Source organism: Arachis ipaensis, chromosome B2 (genome assembly GCF_059453495.1).
Source record: "Arachis ipaensis isolate K30076 ecotype BB chromosome B2, ASM5945349v1, whole genome shotgun sequence".
Classification (NCBI taxonomy): Eukaryota; Viridiplantae; Streptophyta; class Magnoliopsida; order Fabales; family Fabaceae; genus Arachis; species Arachis ipaensis.
The window spans coordinates 79305998-79327150 of NC_142437.1; the positions used below are offsets into that span (position 1 = coordinate 79305998).

General features: G+C 39.3%; 1 non-coding gene across 1 annotated transcript; it reads left to right on the forward strand.

The window, feature by feature from the left end:
• Positions 1-20208: 20208 nt before the first annotated feature.
• LOC148574536 (small nucleolar RNA R71) lies at positions 20209-20312 on the forward strand. Its single transcript, XR_015906151.1, has one exon. It is a non-coding gene; the product is annotated as a small nucleolar RNA R71 (small nucleolar RNA).
• Positions 20313-21153: the final 841 nt, after the last annotated feature.

Here is a 21153-nt window from a genome sequence, read left to right on the forward strand (position 1 = left end):
CTATGGCATTGCCATGGATCACAATATGGAGGACATTTCGGAGGTGAACGAACAGCCACAAAAAGTTCTCCAATGTGGCTTCTACTGGCCTACCCTCTATAGAGACTCCTGAGAGTTTGTACGTAACTATGACAGTTGCCAGAGAGCTGGTAATCCGCCTCATGGTTACGCCATGCCTTAGCAAGGGATCTTAGAGATTGAGTTGTTTGATGTATGGGGTATTGACTTCATGGGGGTTTTCCCACTATTATACTCAAACACTTACATTCTGGTGGTAGTAGACTATGTATCTAAATGGGTAGAGGCAATTGCCACACCTACTAATGATACTAAGACAGTGCTGAAGTTCCTCTAGAAGCATATCTTCAGCAGATTTGGTGTCCCTAGAATACTAATCAGTGATGGAGGGACTCATTTCTGTAATAAATAGCTTGACTCTGCTTTGATCCGATATGGAATTAACCATAAAGTGGCAACTCCATATCATCCATAGACAAATAGGCAGGCTGAAGTCTCAAATAGAGAACTAAAATGAATCCTGGAATGGACTGCAAGTACCCGTAGAAAGAATTGGGCAAGGAGTCTGGATGATGCTCTATGGGCATACAGAACTGCATTCAAAACTCCTATAGGGACCTCTCCATACCAGCTTGTGTATGGAAAAGCCTGTCACTTGCTAGTGGAACTGGAACACAAGGCCTACTGGGCAACCAGATTCCTAAACCTTGATGCCAAGTTAGCTGGAGAGAAAAGATTGCTCCAGTTGAATGAGCTAGAGGAATTCAGACTTAATGCTTTCAAAAATGCAAAAATTTACAAGGAGAAAGCAAAAAGGTGGCATGACAAGAAATTGTCATCCAGAGTCTTTGAGCCAGGACAGAAGGTTTTGCTGTTTAACTCTAGGCTTAGATTATTCCCTGGGAAATTAAAATCCCGGTGGAGGGGGACGATATGTGATTACAAGTGTGTCACCATATGGATATGTAGAGCTTCAGGATGCTGACTCTGACAAAAAGTTCATTGTTAATGGACAGAAAGTAAAGCATTATCTTGAAAGCCATGTTGAGCAAGAATGCTCAAAACTGAGACTAGACTAAAGCTCAGTAAAAGTCTAGCTAAAGACAATAAAGAAGCGTTTGCTGGGAGGCAACCCAGTCATTAGCAAAGGTTCTTATTATTTAAATAATAATTATAGGAGTTTGATATAAATTATCTTCAAGGTTAATTATCAATTGCAGGAGTTTACAGAGTTACAGAAGGATTCAGAGCATAAAGCAGAGAAAAGGAGCTCACTGGCACCAAAACGCCAGTAAGGGATATTTTGAGCGTTAAACGCCAGAATGGGCACCATTCTGGGCGTTTAACGCCAGAGTTGCAGCATCCTGGGCATTTAGAAAAACACCCAGTGATAAAAGATTTCTGGCGTTTAACGCCAGCTAGGGTACCTGGCTGGGCGTTAAACGCCCACAATGGCCAACACATGGGCGTTAAACTCTAGAATGGATACCATTCTGGGCGTTTAACGCCAGAAAAGGCAGGGGGAAGAGATTTTGTTTCCACTTCAATTTTTTTTCAAACTTTCATGTTTTAATTCATAATTTTCTACATAAACATGTTACAAATTTTCATCACTCACATTCAATTTTCAAAAATTTAATAATCCTCTATATCCCTTTTCAATTTTCTTTTAAATCCTTTCCAAATCTTTTTCAAAAACTTATTTATCTTTTCAATTCCTTTCCAAATCTTTTCCAACTCATCATATCTTTTTTAATTCCTAGATGCTTCAACAAATTTTCAGATTTAAATTCTTTATATCTTTTTTATATCTTTTAAATTTCAAAATCTCATCTTTTTCTTATCATGATTCATTTTTTTACCAATCATATCTTTCTATCATATCTTTTTCAAAATTTTCGAAAACCCACCCCTCCACTTTTAAATACACGTTCGGCCACCCCCCTCTCCTCCACAACTCGAATTTAACTCTCCTCATATTCCTCTCCTTTCCTTTTTTTTTCTTGAGGACAAGCAAACCTCTAAGTTTGGTATATTTTTTCGTGATCACCAAGCTAAGACTCACTATGATCATGGCTTCTAAGGGAAAACAAACCACTTCAAGAGGCAAGAAAGAGAATACTCCAAAGCCACTTTGGAATCAAGAGAGGTTCTTAACCAAAGAACATGCAGACCATTACCACAAAATAATGGGTCTAAGGTCAGTAATCCCGGAAGTTAAATTCGATTGAAAGAAGACGAATATCCAGAGATCCAAGAGCAGATTCGAAACAGAGGTTGGGAAATTCTAGCTAATCCTGAGACAAAGGTGAGAAGAAACATGGTTCAAGAATTTTACTCAAATCTGTGGCTGACAGATATGCAGATAATGACTGGAACTACCTTCCATACCTTTCGAACTATGGTCAGAGGAAGGATTATTTACTTCCACCTTGACAAAATAAGAGAGGTCTTCAAGCTGCCTCAACTGCAAGATGATTCAGAATCCTTTAATAGGAGAATGGTGAGAATAGATAAACAGTTGGACCAAGTTCTAGAGGACATATGCCTCCCTGGAGCCAAGTGGATAACCAACTCAAAAGGTGTCCCAAACCAACTCAAGAGAGGAGATCTCAAACCAGTCGCTAGGGGCTGGCTGGACTTCATTGGGCATTCTATACTACCCACTAGCAACCGCTCTGAGGTCACTGTCAAAAGAGCAGTGATGATCCATTGTAGTATGCTGGGAAACGAAGTGGAGATTCATCATTTGGTTTCTTGTGAGATTTACACAATTGCGAATAAGAACTCCACTGAAGCCAAATTGGCTTACCCAAGCTTAATCTCTCAGCTATGTAAAGATGCTGGGGTGAAAATGGGAGTAGACCAATCGAGCACCCAATCACCAAGAGGTCAATGGAAGGACAACAAGTGCAAGATAACTCCATCAAAAGGAGGGCGCAGGAGTTCCTCCCAGAAATCCCTCAGATTGACTATTGGACCTGCCTAGAAGCATCTGTCACCAAGCTACAAGAAGCTATGGATCAACTTAAGGAAGAATAGCAAAATCAAAATAGCATGCTCTACAAACTGCTTAAGGAGCAAGAAAAGCAAGGGCGTGAGCTATAGGAGCTGAAGTGCTAGAGGCTCTCCCTTAAGGGACCAGACACCCCACAGATTGAAGGAGCATCCATCTCCCAGAATAAAGGTTGTTGAGTCCTAATCTTAACTCTGTGATAACTTTTATTATTAGAAACCTATCTTAAGAATTATATGAATATTAGTAATTAGGGTCTTTAATTTTAATTTTATTTTTATCTCCAAGTAAGCTATAATCTATTTTTCTCTTCATCATTAAACATGAATAAAATAGTAGATTCTTTGAGTAAAGCTGCAATTATTTCGAGTTTTTAAGAGAAGAATTCAAATTTATTTATTTGTGGTGGCAATACATTTTGTTTTCTGAATGAATGCTTGAATAGTGGATATTTTTTATAGTGAAATTTATGGATGTTAAAATTGTTGGCTCTTGAAAGAATGATGAAAAAAAGAGAAATGTTATTGATAATCTGAAAAATCATTAAATTGATTCTTGAAGCAAGAAAAAGCAGTGAAGAACAAAGCTTGCGAAAAAAAATTATATATAAAAAAAAGAAAAAGAAAAAGCCAGCAGAAAAAGCCAATAGCCCTTTAAACCAAAAGGCAAGGGTAAAAAGGATCCAAGGCTTTGAGCATTAATGGATAGGAGGGCCTAAAGGCATAAAATCCTGGCCTAAGCGGCTGAATCAAGCTGTCCCTAACCATGTGCTTGTGGCATGCAGGTCCAAGTGAAAAGCTTGAGACTGAGTGGTTAAAGTCGTAATCCAAAGCAAATGAGTGTGCTTAAGAACTCTGGACACCTCTAACTGGGGACTTTAGCAAAGCTGAGTCACAATCTGAAAAGGTTCACCCAGTTATGTGTCTATGGCATTTATGTATCCTGTAGTATTACTGGAAAACAAGATGCTTAGGGTCACAGCCAAGACTCATAAAGTAGCTGTGTTCAAGAATCAACACACTAAACTAGGAGAATCAATAACACTATCTAAATTTTGAGTTCCTATAGATGACAATCATTCTGAACTTCAAAAGATAAAGTGAGATGCCAAAACTGTTCAGAAGCAAAAAGCTACTAGCCCCACTCATCTGATTAGAATTTGAGCTTCACTTAAAACACTGGGATTCTATTGCAACTTGATCCTCTTCTTATCCTATTTTATTTGTCTAGTTTTTTGAGGACAAGCAACAGTTTAAGTTTGGTGTTGTGATGAGCGGATATTTTATACATTTTTTGGTGATATTTTCATGTAGTTTTTAGTATATTTTAGTTACTTTTTATTATATTTTTATTAGTTTTTATGCAAAAATCACATTTCTGGACTTTACTATGAGTTTGTGTGTTTTTCTATAATTTCAGGTATTTTATGGCTAAAATTGAGGGACCTGAGCAAAAATCTGATTCAGAGGCTGAGAAAGGATTGCAGATGTTGTTGGATGTTGACCTCCCTGCACTCAAAATAGATTTTTTGAAGCTACAAAAGTCCAATTGAGGCGCTCTCAATTGCGTTGGAAAGTAGACATATTGAGCTTTCCAGCAATATATAATAGTTCATACTTGGCTTGAGATTTGGTAGCGTAAACTGGCATTTAAACGCCAGCTGCTTACCCTTTTCTGGCGTTAAACTCCATAACTGGCATAAAAGTTGGAGTTAAACGCCCAAACTGGCACAAAAGCTGGAGTTCAACGCCAGGAATAGCCTATGCATGTGAAAGCTTCAGTGCTCAGCTCAAACACACACTAAGTGGGCTCTGGAAGTAGATTTCTGCACTATCTATCTTAGCTTACTCATTGTCTGTAAACCTAGGTTACTAGTTGAGTATAAAAACTACTTTTAGAGATTCATTTTACACATCATGACATTTTTACATCTGAATTTTGTATCTTCTACGGCATGAGTCTCTAAACTCCATGGTTGGGGGTGAGGAGCTCTACTGTGTTTCGATGGATTAATGCAATTACTACTGTTTTCCATTCAATCACGCTTGTTTCTATTCTAAGATATTCACTCGCACTTCAACATGATGAATGTGATGATCCGTGACACTCATCACCATTCTCAACCTATGAACGCGTGCCTGACAACCACTTCTGTTCTACCTTAGATTGAGTGTGTATCTCTTTGGTTCCTAGTTTACGAGTTTGATTGCCTCTCCTGACAACAGAGCATTCAAATCCGTGAGATCAGAGTCTTCATGGTATAAGTTAGAATCAATTGGCAGCATCCTTGAGATCCGGAAAGTCTAAACCTTGTCTGTGGTATTTTGAGTAGGATCCGTAAGGGATGACTGTGACGAGCTTCAAACTCACAAATGTTGGGCGCAGTGACAGTGTGCAAAAAGATCAATGGATCTTATTCCAACACTAGTGAGAACCGACAGATGATTAGCCCTACGAAACCCATAGCTGGACCATTTTCACTGAGAGGACGGATGGTAGCCATTGACAACGGTGATCCACCAACATACAGCTTGACATGGAAGGAGCCTTGCATGTGTGAAGAAGAAGACAGTAGGAAAGCAGAGATTCAGAAGATAAAGCATCTCCAAAACCTCAACCTGTTCTCTATTACTTCATAACAAGTATCATTTAATCCATGTTCTTTTACTCATTCCAATTAAAACTGAGAATTATTATTGATATCCTGACTAAGAGTTACAAGATAACTATAGCTTGCTTCAAGCCGACAATCTCCGTGGGATCGACCCTTACTCACGTAAGGTATTACTTGGACGACCCAGTGCACTTGCTGGTTGGTGCACGAAATTGTGATCTCTGGTAATGGCTCCAAAAACTTGGTGCTCTAATCTCAATTCATAATTTGTCACAACTTCGATACAACTAACCAGCAAGTGCACTAGATCGTCCAAGTAATAAACCTTACGTGAGTAAGGGTCGATCCCACGGAGATTGTCGGCTTGAAGCAAGCTATGGTCACCTTGTAAATCTCAGTCAGGCGGATATAAAATAAGTTATGGAGTTTTCATAAATAATACTAATTAAACAGAAAATAGGGATAGAAACACTTATGTAAGTCATTGGTGAGAATTTCAGATAAGCGTATAGAGATGCTTTCGTTCCTCTGAACCTCTGCTTTCCTGCTGTCTTCATCCAATCAGTCCTACTCCTTTCCATGGCTGGCTTTATGCAAGGGCATCACCGTTGTCAATGGTTACTTCCCCTCCTCTTGTGAAAATGGTCCAAATGCTCTGTCACAGCACGACTAATCATCTGAGGTTCCCGATCATGTTGGAATAGGATTCACCCTCCTTTTGCGTCTGTCACTACGCCCAGCAATCGCGAGTTTGAAGCTCGTCACAGTTATTCAATCCCAGAATCCTACTCGGAATACCACAGACAAGGTTTAGACTTTCCGGATTCTCATGAATGCCGCCATCAATCTAGCTTACACCACGAAGATTCTGATTAAGAGATCCAAGAGATAATCATTCGATCAAAGGTAGAACAGAAGCGGTTGTCATGCACGCGTTCATGGGGAATGATGATGATTCTCACGTTCATCACATTCAGGTTGAAGTGCGAATGAATATCTTAGAAGCGGAATAAGTTGAATTGAATAGAAAAACAGTAGTACTTTGCATTAATCTTTGAGGAACAGTAGAGCTCCACACCTTAATCTATGGAGTGTAGAAACTGTACCATTAAAAATACATAAGTGAAAGGTCCAGGCATGGCCGAATGGCCAGTGATGAGCGGATATTTTATACGCTTTTTGGGGTTAATTTCATATAGTTTTTAGTGTGTTTTAGTTAAATTTTACTTTATTTTTAATGGTTTCTAGACAAAATTCATATTTCTGGACTTTACTATGAGTTTGTATGTTTTTCTGTGATTTCAGGTATTTTCTGGCTGAAATTGAGGGAGCTGAGCAAAAATCTGATTCAGGCTGAAAAAGGACTGCTGATGCTGTTGGATTCTGACCTCCCTTCACTCAAAATGGATTTTCTGGAGCTACAGAACTCCAAATGGCGCGCTTCCAATTGCGTTGGAAAGTAGACATCCAGAGCTTTCCAGAAATATATAATAGTTTATACTTTGCTCAAGAATAGAAGACGTAAACTGGCATTCAACGCCAGTTCCATGCTGCTGTCTGGCGTCCAGCGCCAGAAACAAGTTAGGAGTTGGAGTTCAATGCCAGAATTGGATCCAGAGCTGGCGTTGAACGCCCAAAACAGCCTTATGCACGTGAGAAGCTTTAGTCTCAGCCCCAGAACACACCAAGTGGGCCCCAGAAGTGGATTTCTGCACCATCTATCATAGTTTACTCATTTTCTGTAAACCTAGGTTACTAGTTTAGTATTTAAACAACTTTTAGAGATTTATTTTGTATCTCATGACATTTTAGATCTAAATTTTGTACCTTTTGACGGCATGAGTCTCTAAACTCCATTGTTGGGGGTGAGGAGCTCTGCTGTGCCTTGATGTGTATTTTCGGAAAACGAATTCCAAACACACAAAACTAACCGGCAAGTGCACCGGGTCGCATCAAGTAATAAAACTCACGGGAGTGAGGTCGATCCCACAGGGATTGAAGGATTGAGCAATTTTAGTTTAGTGGTTGATTTATTCAAGCGAATCAAGAGTTGATTTGAGTGGTTTGTATTCGACAAAAGCTAAATTGCATGAAATTTAAAAGAAAGAGGGACAATTGCAGTAAATTAAAGAGCAGAGAAGGTAAATGTGCTGAATCTTAAAGAGCAAGAAATTAAATGGCAGAAACTTAGAACGCAAGAAATGTAAATTGCAGAATCTTAAAGTGCAAGAAATGTAAATGGCTTGAATTGTAAAGGGAATTGGGAAGTGGATTTGCAGAAATTAAACAAGGAAAAGTAAATTGCATTAATCAGACAAGTAGAAAGTGACTTGAATTGAACCGGATCTCAAATGGAAATGTAAATGAACTTGAAAAGCTTTAAACAGAGAATTTAAAATGCAAACTCCAGATCTCAGGACCCAAGAGACTAGATAACCGAGTCTAGATCTTAATGCCTTCCTAGATCCAAATGTAGAATTCAATTGCAAGAAATTAAAGATCAAAATAGAAGAAAGCTTGAATGTAAATCTCAATTCTCCAATGGTGCAGTAAAAGAAACAAAAAGAGATCTCAAGGTGAGATTGAGACAGAATTTCCCCAATTCTCAACACCCAAGACTCAAGACAAGTGTAATTGAAATTGAAAACAATAAAACTAAGAGGAAGAGAATTCAATTCTCCTTCCCCAAACTTAGAAACTCAGAACAGCTCAAAATCCCAAAAGCTCTCCAAAAACTACTCAGCAAAACTAAAAGGAAAGCTCTAAAAGGAAAAAAACTCTCCCTGAAAACTTAAATCCTAAGCTATTTATACACTTTCTTCAAATGGTCTTCAAGCCTTGAATTGGGCCTTTGTTCTTGATGGAATTGGGTTGATAAAGGCCTTGGTTGATTGCTCTTGGAGTTGGAAAAAGATCCATTGTGAACCGGGTTGAAATCATAAAAGTTTGAGTAAAAGTTTGAGTAAAAGTTTGAGGCAAACTTTTACTCAAACTTTTTATACCAGATGGCTTAAGCTTGCTGCTACCAACGTTTGAGCCAAAGTTTGAGGTCAAACTTTTGCTCAAACGTTGGCCCCCTTGTAAATGTGTGTGGCGCCAACGTTTGCCAAAAAGCTTGAGGCAAACGTTGGCGCAAACTTTTCTCCTCCAGAGTGTGCAAGTGTGGCGCCAACGTTTGCCAAAAAGTTTGAGGCAAACGTTGGCGCAAGCTTTTCTCCTCTAGGGTGTTGGTTTTGTGATGCCAACGTTTGCCAAAAAGTTTGAGGCAAACGTTGGCTCAAGCTTTTCTCCCAAAAGTTTGAGCTAAAGTTTGAGGCAAACTTTGGCTCAAACTTTTTGTTCTCTCTTGCTCCTAGCCATTCCTTCTTTCTTCAACCTTCTTCAAAACTCTTTTCACCTATCATCAATCAACCAAACACATCAAAGCTTTGCTCAAAATCATGAGTTTGTTATTCTTTCATAATATATGACAATTATAGCATAAAATCTCATGAAATTGCATTAATTCATCCATGGTTGATTAAATCAAAGGAAACATGGAAATCTACCCAATTGGCTTGCTTATGGCTCAAGAAAGTGCATAAATCAATTGAAAACAAGTAAAAACGACTAGTGAAACTAGGCTAAGATGACTTGTCATCATGCCTCAATGAGTTAATGCCAGTATTTCTGTTTTCTATTCAATCATGTTTGTTCCTATCTAAGATATTCATTTGCGCCTTATTATGATGAATGTGATGATCCGTGACACTCATCACCATTCTCAACCTATGAACGTGTGCCTGACAACCACTGATGCCAAGGCATCTTAGGCTAGTTTCACTAGCCTTTTTCTTTTATTTTTAGTTGTTTTATGCATTTTCTTGAGCCTTAAGTAATCATTTGGGCCAAATAGTCATGCTTGTCTTAAATCATTCAACATGAAGATTTTGATGCAAATTCCATGAGTTTTTAGTTATATTACTTGAATGCTATGAATGAAAGATTTCTCATGAAATTTTGCAAGACTTTGATGCAATTGTTTGGATGATTTCAGGGAAGAAGAGGCTAGGCAAGGAAGCAACAAAATCAATAAAGGAAGCTTGAATATCACATGTGGAGTTTAAGTTCCAGTTTAAGCTTAAACTGGAACTTAAACTACCAAGCCATATAATGCTGGAATTGAAGTTTAACCTCCAGTTTAACCTTAAACTGGAGGTTAAACGCCAGAATGAGAATTCCAATCAGGAAGCATTTCCACGTTTAACCTCCAGTTTAACCTTAAACTGGAGGTTAAACGCCAGAAGTGAGAAAGGCACCAAGGGGCATTTCCACGTTTAACCTCCAGTTTAACCTTAAACTGGAGGTTAAACGCCAGAAATGGAAAATGCACCAGGGAGCCATTTCCACGTTTAAGCTCCAGTTTAACCTTAAACTGAAGCTTAAACGTGTTCGACAATTCCACACTCCAGGGTTGCCTTCTTCCATTTCCACGTTTAAGCTTCAGTTTAACCTTAAACTGAAGCTTAAACGTGCTCGAGCTTGTGCCTCCAGGGAGTGCCAGCGTTTAAGCTCCAGTTTAAGCTTAAACTGGAGCTTAAACGTGTTATATGGAACAGCTTGACCATGCCTTCTTCAAACATAAATAACTTGAGCTACAAAACTCCAAATGAGGTGATTCAAAATGCATTGGAAAGAAGACATCTAGAGCTTTCCAAGCATATATGGCATGCATGGTGGATACTAAAAATTGAGGGAGAAAACAGCCCCGTAATGTGCATAGAAGAGCATAGTACCAACATGCAATCAGGCCAGCTGACCTCTTCACCTTCCATGGAGTATAACTTGAGTTGTAGAAATCCAATTGAGGTGCTTCCAGTTGCGTTAGAAAGCTGACATCCATAGCTTTCCAACGAGGTATAATAGTCTATATTTGGCATCAAATTGGCAAGGTTGACAAGAGAACAAAGTGACGACTCAAGAAAGGGGGGTGCAACGTTTGAGTGTAGTTTAATGGATCATTATCCTTTTTGGATCAATTATGTCACTCTACCCTTCAAGCAAGCAAGGCCCATCAACAACACCAAATCAAGGCCACAAGAATCATCTAGAATAGTTTATTTTCATTTGATTGTAATTTGCTTTGAATTTCATTTTCATTTTGTAATTTAGGGAGCCTATTTAAAGGCCTTAGTTCCTGCATTTGAAGGACACGGGGGGATTGAAGGGGAATCCAGCCCCTGAGGGGGAGAGAACTGGAAATCATTTTCTTTTAGTTTTGTAATTGAATTCAGAGCTATGACTCACTAAACCCCTTTCATTGGGTTAGGGAGCTCTATTGTAATTCAATGAATCAATAATAGTTTATCTTCTTCTTCAATCTTTTCTCTTGAATTTTGTTAGAAAGCTTCTCGATCTAATTCCATTGGGTAGTTGTCTTGGGAAAGAAACTACCCATAATTGGAATCCTTCGGAACCTTGGGAAAGGAATGGAGGATTCATGCTAGAGAAGCTTTCTCACAGTGAATTGGATTGGGGTTTGGATGGACATTGTGACATGTAATCCTACCAAATTGTGGTTCATGAAACTGTGTGGTATAATCAGTGATCGAGCATCATCTCTTCTTATGAACATTTAAACCAAGGGATTGGGAATTTGTTTGTTTTTAGAGAGAATTGGTGAGCCAAGGGATTGGGATCCAATCATATAAGATTGCCAAGCAAAATTCAATGAACGCATTGGTTGAGGAAGAGATAAACATGTTTTGATTCGGAGATCTCAATATCTCCTATAACCCAATGAATTCCCCATTTCTGATTTCCACTTTCTCTTTACATTCTGCAATTTAATTCATGCAATCACCCCCATCCCTTTTAATTTCAGCAATTTAGTTTCTCGCTCTTTAATTCATGCAATTTTACATTCCGCAATTCTCATCTAAATCTTGATTCCGCTCAACTAGAACATACTTCTAATCCGAATTGCTCACTCAACCAATCCTTGTGGGATTCGACCTCACTCTATTGTGAGTTTTTACTTGACGATAACCGGTGCACTTGCCGGAAGGAATTTTGCCGATCGTGCAATTTCCTAAATCGTAGCATAACTAGTTTATGCGCATCAAGTTTATGGGTATCTCTTAGATTGAATGAGTATCTCTTAGATTCCTTAATCGGAATCTCCGTGGTATAAGCTAGAATCCATTGGTAGCATCCTTGAGAATCCGGAAAGTCTAAACCTTGTCTGCGGTATTCCTAGTAGGATTCTGGGATTGGATGACTGTGACGAGCTTCAAACTCGTGAGTGCTGGGCGTAGTGACAGACGCAAAAGGATAGCGAATCCTATTCCGGTATGATCGAGAACCTACAGATGATTAGTGATGCGCATAAACTTGTTATGCTACGATTTAGGAAATTGCACGATCGGCAAAATTCCTTCCGGCAAGTGCACCGGTTATCGTCAAGTAAAAACTCACAATAGAGTGAGGTCGAATCCCACAAGGATTGGTTGAGTGAGCAATTCGGATTGAAAGTGTGTTCTAGTTGAGCGGAATCAAGATTTAGATGAGAATTGCGGAATGTAAAATTGGCGGGAAACGTAAATGACAAGAAATTGAAATGACAAGGAATTTAAATGGCGGAATCTTAAATTGCATGAATTAAAGAGCAGAAGCTAAATTGCTGAAAATTAAAAGGGAGTGGGGGTGATTGCATGAATTGAGTTGCAGAATGTAAAAGAAAGTGGAAATCAGAAATGGGGAATTCATTGGGTGTTAGGAGATATTGAGATCTCCGAATCAAAACATGTATATCTCTTCCTCAACCAATGCGTTCATTAAATTTTGCTTGGCAATCTTATATGATTGGATCCCAATCCCTTGGCTCACCAATTCTCTCTAAAAACAAACAAATTCCCAATCCCTTGGTTTAAATGTTCATAAGAAGAGATGATGCTTGGTCACTGATTATACCACACAGTTTCATGAACCACAATTTGGTAGGATTACATGTCACAATATCCATCCAAACCCCAATCCAATTCACTGTGAGAAAGCTTCTCTAGCATGAATCCTCCATTCCTTTCCCAAGGTTCCGAAGGATTCCAATTATGGGTAGTTTCTTTCCCAAGACAACTACCCAATGGAATTAGAACGAGAAGCTTTCTAACAAAATTCAAGAGAAAAGATTGAAGAAGAAGATAAACTATTATTGATTCATTGAATTACAATAGAGCTCCCTAACCCAATGAAAGGGGTTTAGTGAGTCATAGCTCTTAATTCAACTACAAAAATATGAAAACTAGCTAAAAAATGAAAAGTTCCCTGCTTCTTCTAACTTAAATTCTATCCTATTTATACACTTTCTATATTGAGCTTCTGTTGTGCTTCTTGGGCTTTGAGGCCTCTCCCTGCTTTCCTTTTGCCTTGGGTTTATGATCCATAATCTTGATGAGGTTGCTGATCCAAATTCTGTAACATTCATTGAGCCAACTTAGTGATAATCAAATAATGACACATGACTCAATAAATTGAAATTTCAAACTCATCAATCCTTCAGGCCCAATCCCATAAACCATGATATTCAATTGGGTTTCACACCAGAGTAAGTTTAAGTTAATGTTTGTGCTCAAAGACTAACTTAAACCGAAATATTTTTGGCCCAGAAACCTTTTTCAAGAGTGGCGTTTAAGCTGCAGTTTAAGCTTAAACTGCAGCTTAAACGCCAGACACTTCCAGTGAGGCCTTTTGTAGAAGCACGTTTAAGCTTCAGTTTAAGGTTAAACTGAAGCTTAAACGTGGAAATGGAAGAAGGTAGCCCTGGAGAGTTATGTAGTCGAACACATTTAAGCTTCAGTTTAAGGTTAAACTGAAGCTTAAACGTGGATATAGGAAGGGCAGCCCTGGAGGTCGAACACGTTTAACCTCCAGTTTAAGGTTAAACTGGAGGTTAAACGTGGAAATGGAAGGAGGCATCCTGGAGGTCGAACACGTTTAACCTCCAGTTTAAGGTTAAACTGGAGGTTAAACGTGGAAGCTTAGAATGGTAGCCCTGGAGGTGTCGAACACGTTTAAGCTCCAGTTTGAGGTCAAACTGGAGCTTAAACGTGGAAATGGAGAAAGCAACCCTGGAGGAAAGTTCTTGGTCGAACACGTTTAAGCTCCAGTTTGAGGTCAAACTGGAGCTTAAACGTGGAAATGGCTCCCTGGTGCACTTCCCATTTCTGGCGTTTAACCTCCAGTTTAAGGTTAAACTGGAGGTTAAACGTGGAACTCCTTCCTGAGTGGCATTATCATTCTGGCGTTTAACCTCCAGTTTGAGGTCAAACTGGAGGTTAAACGTGGAATACTTCTTTGGTGAGACTTTTCATTCTGGCGTTTAACCTCCAGTTTAAGGTTAAACTGGAGGTTAAACTTCAATTCCAGCATTTCTTAGCCTTCATGATTCTGGCGTTTAAGCTCCAGTTTAGGCTTAAACTGGAACTTAAACTCCACATGTGATATTCAAGCTTCCTTTATTGATTTTGTTGCTTCCTTGCTTAGCCTCTTCTTCCCTGAAATCATCCAAACAATTGCATCAAAGTCTTGCAAAATTTCATGAGAAATCTTCCATTCATAGCATTCAAATAATATAACTAAAAACTCATGGAATTTGCATCAAAATCTTCATGTTGAATGATTCATTGCTTTGTTCTTCATTTAACCATTTTTGGTTACTTTAAGCTCAAGAAAATGCATAAAACAACTAAAACTAACAGAAAAATGCTAGTGAAACTAGCCTAAGATGCCTTGGCATCACAACACCAAACTTAATACTTGCTTGTCCCTAAGCAAGTCCTGAGTTATTTGAGAAGAAAGTATGAACAGAAAGCAATTACATTGGCTATATTAGCAAGCATTTGAAGTTCATCAGAAGGGTTTTATGCAGAAAGTTGCAGCATCACTTTTTCATACTTATCAGGTAAGATTATCACTTTTTCATTGCATCCATCAAACACTGCTATGGCCTCTTGTTATTCTTATGTCTTTGGCACTTTTCTCTTCTTTGTTTTTCTTTTCTTTTTCTTAGAGCTCCTTTGCTCCTTGTTTGCTTAGTGTCATGTGTTGCACAAGCCTTTGGCATTTTCTTTTTCTTATCAGTGCACTACACATATCCACTTTAGGCATTTTAGTTCACATTTCTTCTTGAGACATTGGTGCCCAGCACCTCTTTGTGTGACTAAATGTTTTGTATTTAGGTTGCTCTTGATAATGGACTTTTGGTTGATAATCCCGGGTTAGTTAACCCAAGTTACCGAGTGTTGAAACACTCCTCAGAACCTATTCATCCAAGCATATCCTTAATACATAAACACCACAGGCATTTGTCTCAGAAGTTCAAACCATTGGTGCCTAGCTTATTTTCTCAATTTTTTTGCTTTTTGGTTGCCTTTTTCAGTGGCTTTTTCTTCTTCTTTTTCTTTCTTTTTCATGGCCAAGGACATTTATTCATCAAGATCCATAGACAGTTTTCAATTTCTACATAAAAAATGATAATTCTACACTCTATTTCCAGTGATCTGACTTAAACAATCAAGCATGCATACCACCACTTAATTCTACTTGATTTGTCACTAATTGAGCCAAGTCACTTTTGTTCAAACTTTTCTTTTATTTTTGGAAACAGAACAAGCATGGCAAGCATTTGTTTAAGACGGTGAAGTTATATCCAAACATCTAGGCATTCATTTTATTCAAAGCAATAAACAGACACACATACTAGAGACTTCACATTAAAACTTAAATGACTCATAATGAAAGAAAACTCATAAAGACAATTCACCAATTATCATTTGATTATTAAGGAGCGAGACCACCTCTTATTTATTGCTTGGTTCTTCTTAATTCTTAGGATCCTGCTTCTTCTTGCTTCCTGCCTCTTTTTGACCACTTGTGCTTCCTTTGTCTTTTCTCATGAGCTTTTTCCAGAATCCAGCCTTTTTCATCATTTCTTCCACTCCTTTTTCAAGGATCATTGCCTTGTTTATTTCTCCTTCTTTCCTCCCTTTGAAATACTCATCAAAAGCTGGGAATGCTGGGTCCATCTTGTGTAGATGTTCCCCTATGTAGTTAAGCTTGATTTGCGAACTGATGTTGTAATAAGCTTGGACTGAGTATCTTGCATTCTGTAAAGTGGTGGCTTCCTTGACTGCCAAGACATTGGCGTCTTGGTGTTGGCATATGTGGCTGAAGGATTCCTGTAAGTGTAAATTCTGTTCCCTTTGCAGATCGAAGAATCTTGATTCAAAGTTCCTTTGCATATCCATCATTTTTAGGTGAAAGTCCTCTTGTCTCTCCTGAGACCTCATGTATTGTTGAGACATTCCTTCCATGATTTCTTGCATTCTGCTCATATCCATGGGGTCTCTGGGAATTCGTTGTCTTCTCTCTGGAATTGCTTGCTCTTCTTGCTCTTCTTCTCTGTCTTCTCCTTCCTGTCTTTCTTGTTCTGCTTCTTGCTCGGCTTCCACTTGTTGCCCTTCTTCATTTCTTCTTCTTGTATGTCTTGGAGGAGTTGGGCCAAGAGTCATTCTGTACGCAGTTATGGCCAATCCAGGATATAGCCAATTAGGTCTTTCATCTTCAAGTGGTACTTGGGCATCGATGCATAGTCTAATGATGGTGCTAGGGAAGTGGAGCCAGGATTCAGGGTCACTTTTCTCACTAAACTCTTGTATCTGTTCAGCAATGAGTTTATGAACTTTGATCTCCCCTCCCACCATAATGCAATGAAGCAAGATGGCTCTTTTAGGGACTATTTCTGAAGAGTTTGCAGTGGGTAGGATGGATCTCCTAACTATTGCATACCACCCTTTAGCTTCCGGTGTTAGGTCTCCCCTTCTCAAGACTCTTGGAGCCCCTCTTGTTTTTCTCACCCATTCAGCTCTGATGGCACAAAGGTCTTCAGCAATAGTTGTATAGTCAGGTTCTCCTATCATCCTTTCTTCATAACTTGCTTGGCTGAAATGTATGTTTTTCAGGCCAAGAGTTTTCATGATTGCTTTAGGACTGAAGTCAACTTCCACCCCTCTCACATAGCTTTTGTATGTGGGTTTCTTGGTTGGATCCTCCCTTACTGCATTTGCATAAAACTCTTTCACCAGGTTGATGTTGATTTTAGTGATTGGCTTAGTCAGGAGCTCCCACTTCCTCTTTTTGATCTTTTCCCAAACACCCGGGAACTCATCCTTTTCAAGGTCAAAGGGAACCTCAGCTAGTACCGTTTTAGGTCTCATCCATTCGGCTTGAATCTCATGGAAAACTGATCTGTATCTCCATGCATCGAATTCCCTGTTTTCCTCCATTGGCTGCTTGTCTTTTCTTCTTTTGTGGCTAGATGAAGCTGCCATTGGTTCTTTAGTTTTGGTAAGTGACAAGCTAAAGTTGACAAGGTGAAGCAAGAAGTGTTGTTGGAAGTGTGGTGAGGTTGTTTTCGGCAAGAGATAGTTATGCTATGATGAAGGAAAATGTGTATGAAGGAGAATTGGTGGTGTGGGACTCGTTCCCCAAGTGGTTCTTTATAGTGCCCATAAGTGAAAAATGGACGGCTAGGGTGGTTTGTGAAGGGTGGCTTGATGGTAAATATATGAATTAGGGAAAAGGACGAATTGCTTTTCATTTTCTTGGAAGTATTCTGGGTGCATTAGGTTGTACATGTAGCAATCTTTTCTTGCAGAACTTCCTTTTCCCATGTGTTAGCTTCAAAGACTTGTGAACTTTCTTTTTGACCAAGCACCGTACCTCCCTTTGTCTTTTTCCTCCATTTTTGTCTTTTCTTTTGTACCTGCACAAACAAACAAGTTTGCTATCATTTTTCGGTCCATGTGAATTATGAATAGTACTTGCACATGTAAATCAATGATTGTCTTTATGAGCTTATAGCCGTGACTTCTACATGTATGCACACTTATTATTTGGACACCAAACTTAGTGTTTGGTCAAGTCTCCTGATGACATGAAATCCATATTGGTTGTCCTTAATGAATGTGCTTAATTCTAATAAATCATAGTCACCTTGGCTCTTTGATTCTAAACAAATTTACTACCCTAAGTAATTGAAACCAAAGCATTAAAACATGTGAATGGTATACTTGTCATGAATTTTGAAATCCAGAGGAACTTCTTGCTTTTCAAGAACCGTGTTCAAAGAGGAACACCAAACTTAATCTTTGGTTGTGCATTTTGAATGAAAATTTGAATGCATTTTGAATAAAATTTGGGGTGCCTTCAGGCACACCACACTTAGAGACAAATTGCATTTTTAGTGCACTCTTTCAGCAGTTGTCCTGAGGATTCAAGTTCATGCTTAAGAAACCATGCTTTATTAGATGTAAAGCAAAACACTAAAGATTAAGGATACTAAAAACATGGGTTGCCTCCCATGAAGCGCTTCTTTAACGTCACTAGCTTGACGGTTGTCCCTTGTTAGGGTGGATTGTAGTGCTTGACGTCTTCTCCTCTCACTATGCAAACGTCCCCACTTGATTCCTTCATGACCTCTAAATGTTCCATAGAAAGAACTTTCCTGATTGTGAACACTTGAGGGTGCTGGGAAGGAATTGTTTTGAGGCCAGGTGGGATTGGCAGATAATGACTTGATATCACTTTATCTCCCGGAGAGAAACCTTCAGTGGGAATTTTCTTGTTTCTCCACCCTCTTGGCAATTTCTTTACAATTCTTCCCTTTCTCTTGAAGCTTTCTTCATTGACCCTTATGCCGGAAGGATCCTTCTGATCTGTTTCTATTGATTCTTGTGGCTTTAACTCTTGCAATTCTTGTTTGCTTTCCAAGGACTGTTTCAGAGTTTCAGCTGCCGGATTGCTTTCCTCCAAACACAGATGGCTACTCTCATCCTTAGGCTTTTCATGTTCTGGTTCAGGCTCAGATGCAGGTTTGAAAACATTGAAAATGAGCTGTTCATCATGTATTCTCAAAATTAGCTCTCCTTGTTCTACATCTATGAGTGCTCTAGCAGTGGCTAGAAATGGCCTCCCCAGAATGATGGGGTGTAGGTAGCTTTCTTCCATGTCCAAAATGACAAAGTCTGTGGGGAAAAAATAATTTCCCACTTTCACCAGCACATTCTCAACTACCCCTTCAGCTTGCTTCTGAGTTTTGTCAGCCAGTTGTATGATTACATCAGTGGATCTCACCTCATTCAGTTGTAGCCTCTTCATAAGAGTCAGAGGCATCACATTTATGCTAGCTCCTAGATCACAGAGTCCTTTGTCAATTTTTGTTTCCCCTATGATGCAGGGGATATGAAAACTTCCTGGGTCTGTTTTCTTAGAGATTATATCCTTCTTGATGAGGGCACTACATTCTTTGTTCATTATTACAGTTTGTCCTCCCTTTAAAACTCTTTTCTTGCTCAGCAATTCCTTTAAATACTTGATATGTGTTGGCATCTGCTGGAGAGTCTCAAGAAAGGGAATATTGATATGGAGAGACTTAAATGTCTCTAAAAACCTTGAATAGGTTTTCCCTTTTTCACCTCCTCCTAACCTCTGAGGAAATGGTGCTTTTGGTTTATATGCTTCCATCATGCCTTTTTGCAGTTCTTTGGCTTGCTCAGTTTCACTTTCTTGCTGAGCTTCTTCCACACCTTCCTTCAAGCTTTCTGGCTCCTGTTTTGAGGGTCTGATTCCTTCTTCTTCTGAGACTTCCCTCAATATGGTGATGGCCTTGCATTCTTCCCATCTCACTCTCTTTTGTTCCCCTTTAGGATTCTTTTCTGTGTCACTAGGGAACACTGCAGTTGATTTGGGGGCCTGTTGAGATAGCTCTCCTACTTGAGACTCCATCCTCTTGAGTTTTTCACCATGGTTCCTTAAGGTAGCTCTCACATCATCCCTGAAGCCTTTCAATTCGGTTATGTCTTGACTCATGGTTGCCATCATTCCTTCTATCCGGTTTAGTTGATCTTGAAATTGTTGGTTCGGATTAGGTTGGGTAGGTTGATTATTTTGGCCATGATATGGTGGTTGGGAGTAAGTGTTTTGTGTGGTTTGGTATGATCTTTGGTTGGAATTTTGGTATGTGGAATTGTTATGTTGGTTGTGGTTGTAAGGTTTGTGGTTTTGTGGTTGGGTTTGTTGGTTCCCCCACCCAAAGTTTGGGTGATTTTTCCATCCTGGGTTGTAAGTGTTGGAATGTGGATCATATGATTGCCTTTGTTGGTTTCCCACATAGTTGGCCTCTTCCCAATCACCTCCTTCAATGCTTACTTCCTCTTGATCTTGTGTGTGTATTGCAGCCACTTGCTTTGTTTCTAATTGCCTGGTAAGTTCTGCTAGTTGCTTGGCAAACACCGTGTTTTGGGCTAGAATTGTATCAACATGGTTCAGCTCCATGACTCCCTTGGTGTTGTGCCTCTCTGATGCATAGTAGTACTCATTCTCAGCCACTGTCTCAATCACTTCAATGGCTTCTTCCACAGTCTTTTTCCTGTTCAATGAACCTCCTGATGAATGGTCTACAGCCTTCCTTGATTCATAAGAGAGTCCATCATAGAAAATATGCAATTGCACCCAGTCATGGAACATGTCTGGTGGGCATTTCCTTGTCAAATCCTTGAATCTCTCCCATGCCTCGTAGAGAGTTTCACCATCTTGTTGTCTAAAAGTCTGAACCTCAGATCGAAGCCTATTGACCTTTTGTGGGGGGTAGAAACGTGCCAGAAACTTGCTTTCCACCTCATCCCATGTTGTTAGACTCCCCCTTGGGAATGATTCCAGCCACTTAGCTGCTTTGTCCCTAAGTGAAAATGGGAACAAAAGCAGTTTATAGGCATCTTCCTGGACTCCATTGGACTTCACAGTGTCACAAATTCTCAGGAATTTTGTGAGATGTTGGTTGGGATCTTCATTAGCACTCCCACCAAATGAGCAATGATTCTCCACAAGTGATATTAGCTGTGGTTTGAGCTCAAAATTGTTGGCCTGAATGGGTGGTTTCTGAATGCTGCTACCACAATTCCCAGAGGTTGGGTTTATGTATGAACTAAGAACCCTCCTCTCAGGAATGGCATTGTTTCCATCAGCTCTCTCATGGTTGTGAACTTCTCTATCCATGTTGAGATCTAGAGCTTCCTCAAAATTGTCCTCAGATTCTCCTTCAGATTCTTCTTCTCCCAGTACTCTCTTCCCTCTTGCTTCCCTTCTCAGTCTATGAAGGGTCCTCTCTGGTTCGGTATATGGAGGAGTTGATGTCTCTCCTCTCCTACCTGTCATACAAGAACACAGCACAGGCAACAAACAAGTGAAATACTCTTGGTTAATGGAAGAGTATGGTTAGAGCAATTGAGGAATTAATTCAAACAGTTAGTGAGTCAGTGAGTTAGTTGCTTGAATTTAAAGGCATAAAGAAAGAAAGCATGTAACAGAGTGCAGGAATTAGAATTCAACAAGTAACTTATACTGAATTAATCAAAACAAAAAAAAATGCTCAATCTAGTTAACTTCCAATTGGAGAATTGTCAATCGAAAA